This window comes from Nilaparvata lugens, chromosome 2 (genome assembly GCF_014356525.2).
Source record: "Nilaparvata lugens isolate BPH chromosome 2, ASM1435652v1, whole genome shotgun sequence".
In the NCBI taxonomy this organism is placed as follows: Eukaryota; Metazoa; Arthropoda; class Insecta; order Hemiptera; family Delphacidae; genus Nilaparvata; species Nilaparvata lugens.
In genome coordinates, this window is record NC_052505.1 from 87055100 (window position 1) to 87070203 (window position 15104).

The following is a 15104-nucleotide window of genomic DNA, read 5'->3' on the forward strand; positions in this document are numbered from 1 at the left end:
CCGGCAAGCGTGAAGGGTGTGGCTGGGGTTGAGCGGTCGATACCAGGGGGGCGCACCCCTATCAACCCCCCAAACCCCATACACCCCCAAAAGTAGGGGAAGAGAGCTGCCTCCCTAATCCCCCAAATCCCTACCCGCTAGCTGGCAGTGTAGCGCACACTAATGGACTTACCTAATTGTTTCAAAGGTCTTCCTAATACTCGCACTTAATGCCCGCGCTTGGGCTAACCATACAACTTTCTCCCTTTTAAACCCTTACCTCACCGCCAACTTTTAAAATACAGGATGCTTTGTCTAGCACCTAGAAAGTAATATCTTTGAAGGAGATTAGGGGCGATAAAAGAAGGACTCACTTTCGACTTTGAACAAGCAGTAATGGGAAAAAGGTGATGAAGGAAGGATTAAACTCAACTTTCAGGAAACTTACATCCTGCTTCTTCTGGTTTGACGAATAGTGAGTGTTCTTTTTATGTAAAGACTTACAGCAGAAAAATCAAATCAAAAATATTCTAGCTGGCTCGCTAATGATTTAAGTTTAAGCTATGAAGGTATAACTGGCTTAGCTATAAAGTCACTCAGTTTACTCTCAAAATATAGACTACATTTATTTATACATTGATACATACAATATCATTTTCAACTATAAATGATTGGGAAAGGAACAATTTTGGGCTTTAAGCCAGTTGTTCCTTTCGCAATTATAGATAGAAATTGTAAAATTTTAGAATATAGTGTGTTTATAATATGTATACTATGTGTCAGTATGTATATAATCAATTTACATGTTCAGGATTTTATAGAAAATACCAATAGCTAAATTATCAATAGCTCATCAATAACCAGTGAATGAGTTACAAATTACAATAGAATGATATACAGTAGTGATAGAAGTCTCAATGAAATAATGAGTAATTGGAATAATTATGTATGAATACTTGCTGATAATACTGATGATTATTTCTCTTCTATGAAATCGAAGTAATGCATTTAAATGATTATTAATGAATGAAAAACACAACAAATCAAATAAAATATATTGTATTGAGTTTACCGTAAATAGTTTCAAAGAAAACCAATGGACAGACTAGTTTTATCGAACCATTTCGTTTCATTTTCCAACTTCATAGACTAGGCTCTTTTGCTTTATTCATGGCACGACTAGTTTCGGATAATATTATTCCATTTTCAAGTGTCGGAATACATTAAGGTGCGTACAGATATACGCGCCGCGAACATGAGCAATTCACTTTTAATCAGCTGACTATATATGTATTTTTACAGAAACGGTAAGATACAGATATAAAAAGCTTGGCATCAGCTGATTAAAAGTGAATTGCTCATGTTCGCGGCGCGTATATCTGTACGCACCTTTATGTGATGATTTATTGTAAACGAGACAATATCTAGAGACACAGATATATAAATTGATCATGAATAATAATGTATATTGAGATGTAGAGGTAATTTTTATCGAGAGTCACTCGAATCGCACTCAACATTTATCCTGAATGAAGCTCGTTCGGTCAAGAGCAAAAGCACTCTTGAGCCAGGGATCAGGAGTACAGAAAGGTACGAGTCCAGAGAGCAGGAGTACCAGAACACGACAGGAAAAGGTTCAAGATACTTGATTATGGGGTAGAGTGGAATGAATACAACGAATGACTCTGAACAAAAAGTGTGGGCAAGGGAAGAACCTATATTGCCGCGAGGGCAATATAGGTAGGAGGAAGAAGGAAAAAGGAAAAAGCAGAGAACCTAACTGCTTATTGAGTGAAGAAGGTGCTGAAGAAAAAATATCAAAGCGTATTTTTTGACGGTGCCGTGATGGAATAAAAGCATCCATTTTTCCATCATGAATACAAGATGGAGCAATATTTTATCACATTCAGGAGACGGTGAATAGCTTGAGAGAAATCAAATCTCGGCGAGAGAGAAGCTGTAAAAGATCTATTCGGAAATACGAATTACGTTCTCGTAATGACGTTCTTATCTGTGTCAGAGTCTGTAAAATTTGAAGTGACTGTGTCATCTTCTTCTGTCTCTGTCAGTTATTGGAATCGCGATGTGAATTTTATGAGCCGTGAATCAGAAGGTCCAAGAAGCAGACGAGTAATTCAATTAGAAATTTAATCCGATAGGAAAGAGTTCGATGCGTTATGGAGGAGAAAACTTAATTGGATATTTCCTCTCCGAGAGATTTCTCAGTACCCCTACTTACCTGCAGCTTCATTCGTCTCATTTAGATTACTTTTATCACTCTGGAGAAATGCGGGAGAGAGATCTGGTATCTGGAAGAAGAAAAGTATTGAAAAACGAGAAAAATGGCAGATTTCCAAAGAACTTCTTCTGCGATGATCCAAGAACTGAAAAGCTGGTTTGTAAAGTGGAGATGGTTCTTCTACCATTTAAAATTAATTTCATCTTTACTTTCACCATTATACAAACAAAATCAGGAATTCTAGTATCATTAAGGCTTGAAAAATAAAAATAATAATATCGTGTGACCTGGCTGGCTCAGGTCTGGTGTCAGAGTTTCCAGGTCGCATCTGATCAATTTCAGGGCCACTGACATGACCAAACGACTGCTTTTTAGACAGCCGGGACCGACGGCTTAACGTGTTCATTTGAAACACAGGAGTGGCCCGAGATAAACATCTTGCCCGGGCCGGGATTTGAACCCGGGCCTCTGAATCATAAAGCCAGCATCTGATCCACTCGACTACGGCCACTCCTTGGGCTTGAGATATATGGCTCTTCTACCATTTAAAATTCAATCGTAACTAGAAACCATAATGAAAAAAAAATCAAGAGTGCTAGTTTCATTAAAACTTTATCTTGCAGTAAATACTTTCATAATTCAGTTTCCAACATTTTATGTTTGGTGTTTCGGTACTTATTCAATGAATAAATAATTATCCCATTCATCATTTCAAATGACAGAAAAATAAATGGACGTCAAGACAAAAGTTCAATAAATAGATTAATGTTGAGTAGATAACATGCTATTTGAATCGCAGAAAATAGCATGTTTGAACATCTCACTTCTTTGTATTTATTAATCTGATAGATTGCGTAGAGTGAAATATTGCAGGCTCATACACACTTTACGAACAATTTCTACTCTTTGATATTAATTGTTTTACTGTTCTTTTTCCTTTTAATTTGTGTAGTTTCTATTGAAATTGGCTATTACATCAGGTTTCTCAGTGGGATCACAAACAGTGAGTATAGAATGTAATAAATTCATATATACATTACATTCTAAACTCACTGATCACACTTCTGTAAAGTGTGGACAGTATTTCTATTGGTTATAAATTAACAGAAAAACTTATAAGTGCACATGGAACAAAGAGGAACTCTTGGTGTAATCAAATAAAGAAATTGTATCATAAAAAAGAATTTCTGTAATGCGCAATTTTTCTCTAAATGAAATCAGCAGCAAATTATGAATTCCTTTGAATTTTGATTTTTTCATTTCCTCCAGAAATGAACGGTTATTCTTTTATTTATAATGAATTGACTTTTGATTTAGTTATGAAGCTTGTTCATTCAACTCACACTGACTGATTTCTCCCTCAGAATATTTAGAGTAATGTTCATAAAATTATGTGAGACAGAGAGAGAAGAGTTTATGAAATTTGTTGGCTGATGAAACGGACTGGAAAACGTGGCCGACTGACAAACAGCCCAGCGTGGAACAGGAAACAATGGAAAACGTTATGATGAGAAACGGCGATGGTTCTGCTTTTTGAATTGGGTCCGCCTGCCTATGTTTTTGTGTTTAGTATACGTAGTCAGCGTGAACGCACCAGAAAAAAGAGCGCTCACTGAATCAGCAGTCGTCATAATTCGCTGAATGCAATTTGAATAAAAAATTACATTGTCTGCTTTTTCCATTGTGTTCCCAGCCTGGAAATGATGTGACAAATGTCGAGTATTTCTGAGAATATAAACTTGAACCTGAGTTCGGATTTCACGAGAAAGATAGAAACATAATTCAAATTCAAATTCTTTATTTGCTATAATACAATACAATTTTTTCAAAACAAAAACACAATTAAAAACTTAATTCAAACATTAACATGAAATAAAATAATAATAATTCTTCTCAAAATTAGCTTATAGGCGTTGCCAGCAAAACCAGAGGTTTGTGTGCTGCAACGAGTATCAATCTTAGAAATATCAACTTACAAAATTAATAAAACATTTTATCGATATATCAATATTGAAAAATAAAAATAAATAATGAAAAAGGAGTGCTTTATTACAGAGATGGCTATAGGAAAAAACACCTAAATTAAAACTAAAAATCTATATGGAGGTGACAAAAGATAAGGAGATCAATTATGAAAGAGGTGAGATATATTAACAGATTTTATCCATTCAACTATATCTCTTATGGATGACTTGGTAATATGTTTTTCTAGAAAGTGTTGAGGTACCAAGTTAATAAGTTTATTGCTGATGTAAGTGAATTGTCTTCGGCAAACAGTTAGGTCAGTTCTATCTATAATATAGTTCGGTCGCGCTCGGAAGTTGTATGACACAAAGACCTTAAAGATGCATAGACTCACATGCAGCGCTAGTGTCGTACTTGGAATTGAAATCCGCCATTGAGGGGCAACCCATAAGATTATTACATACCATGCCACCAATGCCTTTGTGATCTATAGTATTACAAATAATAATATATAATATATCGTGCTAAAATACCCCAATGGCGGCCTTCAATTTCAAGTAAGAGCTATCATTGGGAAGGCATAGGCATTGTGGGTCTATATCTCTTTAAGGTCTTTGGTATGACATCATGTATGGTTTAAATATATTTTTACATTTATTCAGGTACAGTATTAAATGTTTTATATAGAGCTGCTTTACCGTTAGCACGGGGAACTCAACAAACAAGATTTGTTGGGTAGCGTCTGGGAAGGCCAAGAGTGGCTTTTATTACATGTCTTTGCAATACGAGAATCTTGTTTATGTGCGTATCCAAGGCACCACCCCACACCCTGATTCCATACTGAAAAATTGACTGAGCATAATTATGCCGAGTACACCAATTTCACTATATTCGCATCCCCAAACATAACTAAATGTTCATCAATTATAACAATTTCTATTTTTAATGTTTATAGTGACCCAATTGGATTAATCTCATTTTTATTCCATAGATCGGTTGGATGTTCGCCACTCAAATCTCGATCATGAACCGTATTCAATTCATGTTATTTTATCATTCAAATCAATTTATGTAAATATAATTCAATATCATTCTATTCGATTCCTGGAAATTAATATCCAATACTTGTCTGTAGGAATGAAAATCTATAAAAATGTAGGAACTCAAATGATGGCTTCAATAATTCTAAATAACAGGATAACAGCATGACGATCCCTTGTTCTTGTCTCCAAATGATCTCAGCATGTATGCGACCATTTTCATTATGCTGCATATATCTTTGATACCTGAAAAATTTGTGCTGTCCCGATTAGGTCAATTATTTAGCCCAAGATCTAACATAACATTCAAAGACCGAATTTTACTTTTATCATAGAGAAACGGTAGCTATATAAGTTTTCACATGCCCTATTTTCTCTACGCTATTATAGAAAGAAGAGAAGTCTAAACAGCTGGTCTAAACTGTTGACTTATGAAAAATATATATGAAAACTAGAGTTAGAATAGGATTCAATTATGCAAACTATCTATGGAATCATTTGTATTATTATTGAATGTCTTCTGTGAAAAGGGCAAACGACCCATCATCTGGAAACGAATAACTTGACTTTTGAGATTACAGCTTGCAAGATCCGGTTATAGAAGCGCAAGTTTTTGGGAAGTGCAGGTAGAAACACAAAGAGCATAACATAGAGTTCAACATGAGTAGCATGAAGTGAATGTACAACATGAAAATACTTTTTGTACATAAAGACCAAAGAGAAAAAAACAAGGAATGAAAAAGCACTTTTACAGGGTATACATGTATATTGTATGAACTATGTATATCCTGCTTGTGGGGCACTAGCCACTGCAGTCTGATGAGAGTGAGAGAAGAGATATGATAGGGATTGGGTGGAAAAGAAATAGAATGCGTGAGAGTGTGTCTGATAAAGAGAATGAGTGAAAAGAGGGAGAGAATATGAGTGTGAAACGAAGAAGGAAAAGGAAAAATGTGTTTTCCGGCGCCCGCACCACTATCGCACGCTCACACACGCACACGCATTGGCATCCGCAACGCAAATGACGTCACGCACGCAACACACCGTCACGCTAATACAGACTTACGCCATGAGCTGAGCAACCAATGTAAGTTGGTATTACTGTATACTGGTTTCTATTTCTATTCCTTATACAGGTTTTAAAACCACAGCGACTGAAAAAGGCTGCAGAGATCAACGAAGGCCGTCCATTCCAACGATATAGCTCTGTAATTTTTCAGGACTGAAGGAAATGGCCGAGTGAAGAAATTCCAAAAAAGTGACAAGGAGTCACTACGCTACCTGCCTGGGAAAGTTCTATAACTTCATAGGGAAAAAGTGGTAGTGAATGTAAATTAGTTTTGAAGAAAAATGTTCGAGATAGTTTTTTTTGTTTTATTGTGACAGCAGAAATGTGATTAAACGTTTCATATTCAATTCAATTCAATTTATTTCACCAAAACACAGAAAACAGTACAAAGATGTGACAATCGTAATAAAAAACAATAATTATCATTCTAAATATCTATATCAACTATCTGAAACAACTATATCAACTATGAAAGTTAGTGCCGAACTTTCCCAGGCAGGTAGCGTATTGTGACAATCTTCTCATATTGTGTCATCAATGGGAATCTAGAAGCATATAGAGACTACAAGACTTCTTCCAAGTCAAGAATATCCTTTCTGTTAGTATTTCTTATGAAAGTATTATATTTTTTAATTCTTTCCTCTCTGATTGAAGGAAATCAAATCTATATAGATGTGAAGAGTATGGAATTACAATAATTATGGAGTGGAAGTGAAACTCTGTACACAAGGTCTATTCCTTTTGCTATCTAGCATCTATCGTTTCATAAATAGCCAGTTATTGTCAGATCAGTTATTATCGTTCAATCACTGAATGAACATTTTCAGAATGCTAGTAAATAAATACAAGTTCTATCCTTCACTTCTCAAGAGATTCTGTTTCTAAATATTCTATATTTTACAATGCTACTAATTTTGTTTCATATAACATTTTTTGTGTATTTAGTCTGTAATTATATAGTTTTGCGCTGACAACAAGTCCTAACTTTGAAATGATTAATAAATGATGAATAAATTATTATTGATGTATTATGATTTCTCGTATAAACTCAAGTGTAATGTAATAACACTGATTAAAAAGCATCTAAACATGAACAGTATACCTTTCAAATCGACTTCATTCGTTGAACAAAACAATGAAATTGAATTGAAATTTTGAATTGGAATTGAAATTGAAATTGATTCATAACACTGACAATTTACAAACAAAAGTAAATGAACTTAACAAATCAGTACAATAATTTTGAAAAAATAAAATATTATCTTCTAATTATATTTATATAAATGAAAATAATTAAAAACTAACAAAAACATTATGTAGCGTCAGAGTTATGATTAAGGTACTTCATAAGCTATTAGCTGAGTTGAAGTTACCTACTCTGAAAATTAAACTATTTGACCTTTGCAAGAGACAGAAGCCTCGAAAAAAAAATTTAACAGAAAAACTTTGTCTATTCACAGAAAATGAATTGAAAGGAGTGAACATTACAGAAGTTATTTATAGAAACCAAAAGTATAATACAATCCTAGGAAAATAAATAAAGAAGAATTTGAGGACATATACATTTATATATTAATATATGAACTAAAGTCATAATATATTAATGAAAAAAAAAATCCCGAGACAGAAAAATGTTAGAACCCTAGGAAGCAATAGTAGAAATTCTAAAAAGAATGTAAAAAAAGAATTCATGTGAAAAAGAACTCCTCAATCTCATCAAAATCAAAATTGAATAAAAAGTGTTTCAATTTCTTCAAAAATGTTATCAGTGAGCCTGTGGATGGAATATGTAGAGGTAACTTATTATTCATACAATCACATAATAAGATTAAACATGTAATATAGGTATCCTATTGTTGTATTATTGTAATATAAGAATCCTAGGAAATTTATTCTTGTAGCCTATTGTCTCCTAAAAACACGAACTTTTTCCATATTAGAGAAGTAATTTTCAGGAGAATGTATTGCAAAATGTACTCTATCTGAAAATAAAATTTAAATCCGATAATCTCAATATTGTTTAGACCAACATTTTATCGACCATGCTTCAATGTTCAATTCAACAACAAAATCGCTTATTCAAATTGATGACATTCTTGTGCTAGAATATAGAAATACTCAATAATCGCTACTGTAAATGCTGAGTGCACATTGCATATTCTTTCTTCCTACTACATGCGGATTTATACAGCTCACAGGCCATTGAGTATTCTTTCACAGTCCATCGACCAGGCTTTCGATTTTCAACAGCCCAAAATTGAAAATCTCAATATCGTATAAAATTTCATCTACCATGCTTCAATTCCAACAACACTATTGTTTATTTCAATTAATTACATATTTGTGCTGGAATAGAGGAATACAGGAATACTCAGAAATCGCTATTTTAAATTATGAGTGCACATTGCATAGATTTCAAATTAATTACATATTTGTGCTGGAATGAAGGAAGTCAGGAATATTCAATCGCTATTATAAATGCTGAGTGGATATTGGATATTCTTTCTTTCTACTAGATGCGGACGTGTACAGTTCACACTCCATTGAGTTCATCGGACCAGGCTTTCAATTTTCAACAGCCCATGTTGTTCCACACACATACACCTATTTATGTGTATATACATACATTCGACCATCCAACAGAAAATGCTGTTTGCGTATAGATTTTCCCCAGTTGCTCGTTGGCGTATCAATTTTTTACACAGTGTGCAGGGGGCGGTGTTCTCTTTTCTGTTTATCACTATGGCAAGCCGCCGCAACGTGTCGAAAATGGTGGAACGGAGGTCGACAATCAATTATCGGCGATTCGCTGTCGTAGAAAAAAGTTTACAGATGAGCTACAACGCTACAACCGATCTATATCTATATAGTCTACAATAACCAATATATAGCGCTACAACGTTGCTGGATGGATGTGGTGGCCAGGTCGACTATATAGTGAAATTCATTTCATACTGTCACTATTTCTCATGAATGATTTCCATTCAACTAAAATGCTGATAGTTTGAAGCAGGTGGAGACCAGGTCGACCAGTGAGTATAGAATGTATGTAGGCCTAATGTAATCCTATTATATTAAGCGAGCAATTTCTGTATGTATTTATATATTTGGTTATTTATATGGTTATTTATTTATGACCAACGGATCTGGATCTCGAAAACGGCTCTAACGATTTTCACGAAATTTGGAACATAGTAGGTTTATGATATAAAAATTCTATTGCACTAGGTCTCATCCCTGGGAAAACTCGCTGAAGGACATGAAAAGGATAATTATTATTCATCTTTGGGAAAACATGTGATAATTTCGTCGTCTGTCGATAACAGAAGATGCGTGTGCCTGTGTGAGAGAGAGACAGAATTATGTTCAGCTGTTGAATCAATCAGCTTATCTCACGAGAAATATTATCTAGAAATTTTAATCGACTTGATCAAAATAATCTGATCTGTTGACATGACATGGTTTATCACTCTAAATTAGAGTATATCATAATTTTCAAAGTTAATCATTATTCTACAGTTTTAAGTGATTAGTGAGTGTTATTACCATAGGTAAGGAAAGAGATTCTCAATTATCAGGCTTCAGATACAATTTGAACAAAAAATTTCGAGTGGAAAAGATTGAGCATGAGAATCTCTACAATTAATGTTCAGTAACATTTTCACCTAGAATTGAAAATAAGCTCTAAACTCGAGAAAATGTGATTATCCAATTGCAAACTGTTGGTAACTGTTGATTCTATTATATAATTCAATATGAAGAAATAGCAGACCTTGTGTGTCTCCAGCGTTATTGCACTGTCACCAGCTGGCTCAAATCTTTGAATAGTAGACTTGTGATGCGCGGGAACACTAGCGTCAGGTGATCAATTTTCATAACGGCAAGGAAAGCTGTGTGAGTGCGCCACACCAGATTTTTTTGTTATTCAATTTGGGTTGTAAACAATCTAAATAACAATTCAAATGTTTGGACTGAAAATTGGACCTGAATTCAAGTGTAACCTACTTTTTGGAATATTTATAGTGTATAAATCAAAATTCCGGGAACACACAGTTTTGGGTTGTGCCTGTTAGTCCTTCCCCAATCATTTTAAAGAATTGTGTTCTGTTTATCAAAAAATAATTAACAAGCGAATCTCTGTGCCCAGATATTATAATGTAATGTAAGACCAGTGAGTATAGAATGTTGTAATGTAATATGCTTAAGCCGCGTTTACACCAAAGTTATTAACAAAATGTTAATAACTTAATCCTTATAGATTCTTTTAGATTGAACGGAACTTGACAAACACATAAGATCATCATGTGTATGATAAGTTAGGTTCAATCTAATAGAATCTATAAGGATTAAGTTAGTAAACGCAAGGTGTAAACGCAGCTTTACATTCTATACTCACTGAGGTCGACGACTAAATTGAGTTTCACTTTAAATTGTCAGTATACATAATGGACAATGCTTTCCATTCCATTCTGCCAGTTTAAAGTGAACACCACTACAGCAGCCTCCATTGTTCTCTGCATGAGGTGTGAAATGACAACGGAGCTGTTGTTTGCTCGGAGGTCTTTTGGTCACGGGTGACGTTTGCAGTACCTGTCCCCTCTCCCCCATGACCCACGCCAGGCACCCAATTGATTGTGTTCATTGAAGGCTGTTGTTGCTTTTCGCTGACAGAGTGAGAAGCGAAGAGTCAATGTACTACAGAAGGAGAGAGAGAGAATTATGAAGAATGGAAAGAGAAAGTTGAGGTATTTGAAAAGAGTGAGGAGTAAAGGAAAAAGAAGAGAAAAGTGATACAATAGGAAAATTACTATAAATAAAAATTTAAATCTGAGTACACTTTTTAAATTATTTCGTCACGACATAATATTTTTATTTATAAATTCAAAAGTAGCCCTAAAGAAAAAAAAAGAATATTAGTATGTACAGTTTGAGAAAACCTATAGATTGTTTTTATTAACTTTTAAGATTATTTTATTCTATGGTACTTTATTATAATGTATTATTCAGTGAGGAATATTGTATTATTCAGTATAGAATGTTACAATGAGTGTAGAATGTTACATTCTATACTCACTGGTATTACTATGGGAATAGTGATCAAGAGAGAGTGAAAAAGGGAACTATGAGAAATCAATAGAGAGATGATTAGAAAGATAAATTCAAGGAGCCTGATAATTCTGTTGTATTGCATTACTATGTAAAGGAGGGGTCGAATTCAAGTAGGGAAAGAAAGAGAGGGTAATCAAAAGAGATAGGATGTTATATTTACCGTGGCCAGGTCTGATAAGATATGTAACGAAAACCAATCATAACCATGAAAATAACAATACTTGGAATTATAAATATTTGTGAATGAATGTGCTGGTTGTTATAAAGCAGTAAGATAAGAAACAAGTAGATAAAGGAAGGATTCTTTTTTTTTTGTTTTTTCATGAAATATGACATTGAACGGAGAGATAATTGAAAGTGAAAACGGAGAGTAAAAGAGATCAGAGATGAAAGAGGAAAGAAAAAGATGAATGAAATAAGAGCAAGACAGATTACTTTCAGTGGAAAAGAGATAAATTGGAAAGAGAGAATGATAACTGGAGTGTATTATAATGTGTGAGAGAGACAGAACGAGAGAGTATGAGTTATTATTGTATGGATGAGAGGAGTGTTGGCTATAGAGAATAGAGAGTGTATTGAGAGTGAGAGAGAGTGCGAGAGAGTGACTGAGTGAGAAGTAGAGTCAATGACATCTGGCACCAAAGGAAGCAGTGAGTCGCAATATAAAATAGGCCATGGGCATGGGCATGAACTATTACCGTGGGCAATGTTCCATGTTGAAATTTCTAATTTTATTGTGAACCAACACCATACAAAATATCTACTGTAGTATCAATTTGCTGATTATTCCAGTGATAACAGTGAAGTAGAGTGTGTCATGAATTGCTTTCAAGTGCGGTTCCGTGGTGTAGTGGTTATCACGTCTGCTTTACACGCAGAAGGTCGCCAGTTCGATCCTGGCCGGAATCAAATTTTTTTGCAGGTAATTTTAATTTTCACAGTCATTAGTTAGTTAGGTTGAAATACGATTTTTGGAGAGAGGCATTGTTGGTTCAATGAGGGTTTTGAGGTTATATGATTGTATTTAGATTTCAGAGTCAATTTAGAGGTGATTTTATTAATCTCAGTGTTCAAAGTTTGTTTGGGTTTGATGATAGGGACGATAAAAGTTCATTTTCATCATTGTTCACCTTATATTTCTCAAATAATAACAATGAAAATTCATGTCGAAGTAGGTCATCAAGTCAGATGATGATAATAGGTAATAAATTATCTTCAGTTTGACAATATTTATTTGTGTTCAATTATAGAGCTGATTTGAATGATTTTTTATGAATTACATCATAGCCACCTCTAAATACAAGGCCCCGGCCTACGATATTGCAACGTCGCAGTGTAGGCCTAGAATCTAATAGGTGAAAAAGATCAGCTGGTATTTTTTTTTAATCTTTTTTCACCAATCATGTATTAGAGGTGGCTATGATAACATCCATCTCGGAGTAGGTGATCTACAGCTCAAGTTATTTCAAGTAGACAAGAAGTATTTGCTGGTCAGGATAGCCAAGAAGGCGTTAAACCCTTCAGTATGCTAGCACAACCTGGTCGTGGGTTCGAATCCCTCCAAAGGTATGAACGTTTGATCATATCTAAAGGTGCGTACAGATATACGCGCCACGAACATGAGCAATACACTTTTTATCAGCTGACTATATCTGTATTTTTACAGAAACGGTAAGATACAGATATAAAAAGCTTGGCATCAGCTGATTAAAAGTGAATTGCTCATGTTCGCGGCGCGTATATCTGTACGCACCTATAGAATCACCTTCGCACATAACTCAAGCACAAGTGAAAAGCTCACGTTGGCATCAACCTCAATTTAAAAAAATCAAAGCCTGTGAATAACACAATCATATTATCAATAGTGGAATAATAATTTAAATCCAATGTTATATTCATCTATTTCAGATTTATTTTACGGACTCCGAAGACTGTAGTGTCGTTAAAAATAGAAGTTCAAAAACGGATTCAATGTTATGTTATTGGAAAACTCTATTGCGAAAATATGTGATGTTAAACTTCCAAGCTTATAATCTATAAATTGATTGAATACTAGAAATCACTTATAATACTTTCAAGCTTATAATTAATTTATAAATGAATTGAATACTTAAAATCACTTATAAAACATGTATCGTACTTCGTACCATAGATAGAAGAAAGAGCATAGTTCATTACTTCATTTAAAATTTTGTTCAATCTACAATACTACAGTACATTGAATAATGCAAGATCCTTATTTGCCAGCATATTGGAGAAGTTTAAATACCGGGCTTACATAGTCATCGACAAGTAAAAAGAGAATTATTAAATACAGACACTTCAATCCATACACATAACACTAATCCATAGTTAGCCTATATATTGAGCAGTCTACTATATAAATTTGGGGAAGTAGCTTGGCTTAATGCGTCTATTTATTATCTGATATAACACAATTACAGTACATAATCAATAACATGACTGCATCACGGTTCATTTGAAACGCTTTTATCACGATTCTGATGTTTATTGCCTTCTCTTTTCTTGCTCCGCCACATAACATGTCTGATAAACATTTTACGATCCGTCACAACTATTAACCTCTGATCTAATCATTTTGACCTCTATAATCTTTCATTGCACATACATCCAATGCTCGCTTATATACTAATAAATAGTATTGGTAACTACAATACTCTAAACATGCCTTTCGTGTAGGAGTATGAATAATAATTGTAAATGAGTCTTTTATTTTACCTATACTACGGAAAAATAGAATGAATAAAATTTAAACTTGTAGGTATCATCTTTGACCATACTATGAATAACCAGCACTATTTTATTTAATTCCAGCACTATATTGTTCTAGAATTACAAATGTTAATCGTAGACATTTCACACTCGCTAACAACTAGCCCAAAACTTCTTATATTCTTAATTAGTCTAGTAAAATTTCCAAAGTAAGGTTATATCACAGAATACAGCATTATTATAGAAGTTTTAGAATAGCATATAGAATTATAGAAGTTTTCTCTGGTTATATTGACATCAAAAAAATTGTCACTGCTACATGGATAACTAGTTTGATTTTGATTTCCAATTCTATTCATTCATTTAACTTTATATTAACCAATGCACAAATCAAATACATGATTAGAAAAGGACCAACAGGCCTAGGCCAAAACTGTTCCCTTTCCAAATTTTGATATTAGTAAGCCAATGTCTAAAAGGTAGGTTATGTTGCTTCACTTTCAATCAAATTCCGAGTCCAGAAATATACAAACAAAAATTAAGAATTTAATTAGATTGAAAACCGAAAAGAATAAAAATATTGCACCAAACTGTAAACTTTGTTAGATTAATTGAGAAACCAAAAAGGAATAAATACAAACATTGAAAATTCTGTATTCAAGCTGTTGACACTCAATAACAACAGCTACAAACATAGTGAGATTTACAGTAAAATGTCAGCAATAGTCCTAATATAGCATCAATACTTCCCATACAAGCTGACAGTGAATATTTAGTGCAGCAACAGCACTAAATGCAGCAACACATGGCAGGTGGCAGCCAGAGAGACTATACGTTCTATTCTCTCTGGTGGCAGCTCTTCCATTATTACAGCCAGCTAATTGTATATCTATACTGATATTGTAGCCTATATCTATGTGATGACGAAGGGCGTAGGGTTGGGCAGGGGAGGAGACCAGGGCCAGCTGTA

The 15104-nt window shown here is 34.1% G+C and overlaps 1 non-coding gene across 1 annotated transcript; it reads left to right on the plus strand.

The window, feature by feature from the left end:
* The first annotated feature begins 12237 nt into the window (after window positions 1–12237).
* Window positions 12238–12310, plus strand: Trnav-uac. The gene has a single exon. It is a non-coding gene; the product is annotated as a tRNA-Val (tRNA).
* The last annotated feature ends 2794 nt before the right edge of the window (window positions 12311–15104 follow it).